Source organism: Triticum aestivum, chromosome 6B, assembly GCF_018294505.1.
Source record: "Triticum aestivum cultivar Chinese Spring chromosome 6B, IWGSC CS RefSeq v2.1, whole genome shotgun sequence".
Classification (NCBI taxonomy): domain Eukaryota; kingdom Viridiplantae; phylum Streptophyta; class Magnoliopsida; order Poales; family Poaceae; genus Triticum; species Triticum aestivum.
Window position 1 is genome coordinate 713751831 of NC_057810.1, and position 5758 is coordinate 713757588.

General features: G+C 45.7%; 1 pseudogene; it reads right to left on the reverse strand.

Annotated features, from left to right (window-relative positions):
• Nucleotides 1-3993: 3993 nt before the first annotated feature.
• On the reverse strand, nucleotides 3994-5201 carry LOC123139719 (uncharacterized; annotated as a pseudogene).
• Nucleotides 5202-5758: the final 557 nt, after the last annotated feature.

Below are 5758 nucleotides of genomic sequence, written 5' to 3' on the forward strand. Positions count from 1 at the left end.
ATGCACATGGCTAATGGGCGTGAGTTTTGGCTGAGGATGATCAGTTACTAAGAAGACCGTCTTCACAAATTTTCAGCTCAAAAGGAGGAGCCTATGTGGTACTTGCTTTGCAAACTACCACACTGGACATAAATACGAATGTTGAAGCTCGGCTCAAAATAATGAATGGATCGAGCTGGCATTTGGTGGAGGATGGTTATTTGGGCATAGAAAAGCACTGTAGAAAATGGATACTATTTGGACATGCCAAAGTGGTACTTCCTTCACAAACTGTTGTTCTGAACAGAATAGGAAAATGAATATATTTGAATCATTTTTGAACTAGACAAGGAAGGTTTTTACATATTTGACGAAGATATGACCTAAAGAATTTATGAGATTTTTTGGGGAATTTTGGGAATGACAGAAATATAGGTTGCTTCACAACCTAGGGCAAAAACTGCCACATAGACATGACACATAGGCAAAACTAATGAGGTGGCGCCTAGTCATAGCAACCCACCACAATTTACAAGGCTATGACCATCTATATTGGTCGTTAGCAACTAGAAATAAGGCAGCGGACTAGCGCTGTTTGCTTTATGACCTTTTCGTGTAAGGAAATTACGACATTTCTGACCAAAATGGTCGCAATGGTTTAGGGTTTGGAGCCCCTCGAACAGCTTTTGACCAATTGGTCTGAAATGGTCATAGATCTATGACCAATTCTTCCAGGGTCACTGACAGAAGGTCACTAGTTGACATATTTCTTGTAGTGTGCTGCAAGCCGCAGATCATGGAGGAAGCTGGCGGTGCTGCGGTGAGTTGTGCTGCTGCAAGGCTGATGACAAGCCGGCTTGCACGACGACGCGGCGCTGCGGGACCGAAGCAGGACGAACCCCATACGAAAAGATGAACGAATAAGATCTTCTCTACGTCAGGAGATTGAACCCCACGGGCATACCGGTTTTTATTACTCATTATTAGGAGAAAGGTGACCCTGCCGGAGTCCCTGCCGGACACCCCATGGGTGCACAAAGTAGTTTGTGTTAGAGATGGTTTCGGGTGTAGGAAGGATTAGATCAAAAAGTGGAAAGATTGGTGAAAGAAGAGGAAGGAGAACATGTTGGATCAAAGATGAGGAAGGAAACCTGATCTGCTGCGGAACTGCATCGATGTGCTATCACGGACGTCTCGTGCAGAAAGAAAGAAGCAAAGTAGAGAGGAAGTAGCACATCGATCGATGATAAAAGAAGGAGACTCGGTCTGGTTGGTAACGCATCAAGTTTTTTATAGTAGAAGGAAGGCCCAGCCCAATTTGGAAAGCGACCGACGGCCCAACAATCTTTAACGCAATCAATCTTTCTCTAATAATAAATCAATCTCTAGTACCACCTCTCGCGTATATGTTTTAAATTCAAACTGAAAGCGTAAATTCATGGGAAAAAGTGTATTGTGACGGTGAACCCACGGAGTCAATCCGTGCTTTATTATTAAATTAAAATTAAAAAAAAATAGGGAAAGATTTGCCACAAGCATACACATGCGACTTTCAATGCAGCTTCTCCAGACCCACGCCTTATGGTAGTACACATTATTTGCAAGTTCAGCATACAACATATCTTGTTTATGATAGCAATCGCCAACCGTCTCACAAATATTTATATGCAGAGAACGTCTAGTTTAGCACACCTCTGTTCTTAACAGCAATGGTGCTGCAGATTGGGCCTCTGCAAGGATGGAAGCATAAGAGTCACTACAGGGAGCTTCAGAAAGATGGATGAAACATTACATCCATACCCTGTTCTAATGCCATGTACAGAAGTTCCAGAGACCACCGGTAATGAAACCAAGGACCCGTTTCTTGCACCATTCATGACATTGCAAAATTAATATATCCAATGGCAGGAGCAGAGTTCAGAGATTGGCAAAAACGGTGCCAACAGATAGCCGGTGCTGTAGATGCCCTAAGAACGACATGCAATGATCTCAGAGAGATAACAAAACCATCGATCATCTTGGACTACTACAAAGGAAAACAGAGGAGGCAGACGTTGCAAGTTCATTTAGAGTTTAAAATGTATCCCCTGAAACATAAGAGGGTTTCACTTTCCCAGGTACAAAACTAAATGACTAGTGAGTGCTAAATGAATACACCTGACCTCCGTCTACTGGGTTAAAAAAACTGATTTTTGTTTTAAGAAAAAACACTTGATATCCTAACTGAATGAATTGATGATCTCAATGGCACATTGCAATCTTAAAGTGTACATCAGTTAGCTAAAAAATAACTTACCAGGATCTGAAGAGCCGCCAAACCCGGGCTCCCAAGAATAAGGGACAAGGCCAAAGAGAAAACCAGGCCCCAACATTGTCTCCAGCCAAGTTTAAAGATGGATAGTGCTGGAATTTTTGTCTATTTAGACCTAGCCCAATAGCAGTTTCAGAAATTCCTAATAAATCTTAAAGGCCCAGGCAGCCTATTCGTGCAAAGGCAAGAGGTGCAACTAAAGTTTAGTCCCACATTGCTAGTTTAGAGGAAGTTGGACCTCTTTATAAGGGAGGCTCTTTTCCCACTTGTATGAGCATGAGAACAAGAGGGACATCCACGCGCGCACCTCCGCCGCCCGCCACGCCTCGCCTCGTCACGACGCGCCGCAGGTTGCGGGAATGAGCCGAGCCGATGTTAAATTTTTGCCACGCACGACGGGTATACGAATCGCTTCGTCTCCCTCTCTTCGTTTCGCCTCCCGTCGCTGCCCTCTCGCCTCCTTCTCTTGCGCCTATAAAAGGGAGGTCGCTCCTCTCAGAGAGACGCAGCAGAACTTCTCCTTCCTCTCGCCACTGGTTCCAATCTCTGAGCTGACGCTCTCTTCTTGATCCCGGCTTGCGGCGTGCACCGCGAGTCGGGACAGTAGGCCTCTGAAATTGCACCTCTTTGAGTCTTGTACGGGAGAAGGGTGATAAGGTTTTTGGGGAGCGCTCTACGCGACTACTGACTTCTTCGTCACGGACGCCCCGGACTCCGACGACTACTTCCCCGACGATGACTACTACCCCGACGTCGACAACCTCCTCGACGACATGGAGGACACCGACCCCAAGTCCAGTGCCTCTGCTCCGGCTGATGTCCCGTACGTGTTCTTGTTTTTCCTGTTAGAGGTCCTGCCACAGTTCCTTATTCTAGTGTTTGCCCTAGACATGTTAGTATCTACCTCATATATGCATCTTGATCTACTGTCTGCTCGAGAGATGATCGGTTCTAGCTCATATATGCAGATGTTATTTACCTTCTCTTTGTCAAATCGCATGACTTGTTTTATCACTGCTATACTACTCATGCTTTATCTAGTATTTCTGTTAATAAAATCATTCGGTAAATTGTTCATATTTCCAACAGATAGTTCATTGATCAATGGTAAACCACGACTTCAGTATAATTCAACCAGGACACAATACTTTCATCACCCGTACCCTGTTCTAAGCCTTAGCAGCAACTTACAGGTGCTCCACAAACCGTCAGTAAGCAAATCGAAAAATCAATAAACCCGATTCTTCTCCAATACAAGACATTGCAAACTAACAAAGCTTATAGAGAAGGACATGGCGTGGTAATAGATTCAATGCCCGATTGTAGGAGCTAAACTTTGAAGTTGGCAAAAACAGGGCCGACATTACTAAGAAATTAAGCACCATATTACGTTGTTAAGAAGTAGTACAAGACTAGTACAAGAGAAGAACAAGTGGACACATAGACATAAGATAGCATCAAGCACAATAGATGTAGCATTAGCTAGGTAGTAGCAGTACTCATTGAGATAGAAAGCAGTAGTTCCACCACAGGTGATCTATCCTATAAGCAACATGTGCCTTACCCGTAACAGGGCAAGGCAAACCAAAATAGCAAAATAAAATGACTAGGAACAATTACTACTTGGCAAAAGCATAACATTGTCGGTCGGTTGTCGAGATCACTGTCCCCACAGTTGACTTGTCGGCACCTTATGGCTTTTGTTAGAAGGGCAGTTGAGAATCTGGCATGTTAATGATGTAGCTGGAGAGAAGATGGATGATGGTGAAAGGACGGTCGGCGACGAGGACAAACTGATCGTCATGCTCCAAGAAATCGACATCTTCAGATATCACTTGGATCAAATTGAAGTTATACTTCTATATGCGAGCGGACCGATCGAGATGTCGAGTGAAGTAGACGCAATTTGGCTCAATGCCTGGGAACTTATCAGCATCCACAGTCACACACCTTCGATGCCCAATGAAGATGGCAAACCTGCCGATGCTCCACATAGGCACGAGCTGGCGGGTCACGGTGTCAAATCTGAGAACACCGGGGAAGATGCTTGTACGTTTTCTGAAGACGAGCAACATGTGTCCATCCAATCCGACTAGAAAACATCGATCATCGTCTCCGTCATATGTGCAGCCGGAGAAAACATTGGCAAGCAACATGCTTGTACTCAAACCAGGCGGGAAATGATAGGCTGCCAGGTAGGTGATTAGAATAGCAAACGTGGCAGCTTTGTTCAAACTCGCGTACACACCACCATTCACGGCCGTCTTGAGTAAGAAATTATAATCTGGTCCACAATCAAGCACGGTGAAACTCTGACTATCGGGACTAGCCGTGTAATGTTGCGCATGAGACGAGTTGCAGATGAAAACGAGCTTGAGCGGAGAGCCATCACGAAAGACGACATCAGCGGCACCCATCTGCGGAGGCATGGGTACCATGAAACGGACCACGGCACCGGTGAGAGGGTTGAGGACGCTGGCCGTGTGAGGAGGGCTCTTGTCCGCCAGCACTAAGTAGCCGCTGTGAGTGGTTGCCACGGCGTAGTGGTCGCGGAGCATGGGGAACTTTCTGCGGAGGAAGCGGCCGTTGTCGGTGTTGCACAGAAGCATATCTTCCCCCTCGCTCCGGAAGACCTCGTCGAGGAGGATCCACCGGCGCGGCTCGAAGCGGCGGTCGGAGCTGCTGTCCTTGGGGTCGTCGGTGGCGGCGCGCCAGCCGGGGCAGACGGCGCGCAAGTGCATGTAGCAGTCGAGGTCGTTGGTGGCGAGGAGGGAGTCGGCGATGCGGCGGACGAGGTCAGGTGGGAGGGTGGACCAGCCTGCGGCCGCAGTGGGGGGAAGAGCGGCCAGGTTTGGTGGCGAGTTGGAACCTCCTTCTTCCTCTTGGCAGGCGGGGGAACTCTGGCCGCCATTGCTGCGCGCTCGATCTTGGGAGAAATGGCGCCTGGAAGGGTGGGGATTGAGGGGGAGGGCTCTGGATCTAGGGTTCCGTCTGTCTAACAGAGATCGGGAGAGGAGACGAAGCTCAGCGCGCGTGAGAGTGAGACCTCATAAAAGCCCTGTTTTTTTTCTCTGTTTTTCTTTCACATTCTTTCTGAATTTTCCCTTTCACATTTTTTGTTTATGGTCTTTTCTTTCCTTTTTTTACTTTAGATTATGCTTCCACATATTCTGAAAGTATATCTTAAAATTTTGAAACATGGGATCATTCATATGAAAAATGTTGTGTATAAAAAATGTTTTCAATGTATACGAAAAATGTATAAAAAATGTACAATGTGTATGGAAAAATGGTACACACATAAGATAATATGAGTTTTCAAAAAAAAATCTTGCATTTGGAAAATGTTAAACGTGTATACATTTTTTTCCTTCTCTATGCAAAAAATGTACAACGTGTATGGAAAAAGTAGACACCAAAAAATACTACTACACTCGATAGAAATGTTAATCATGTATTTCTAAATTG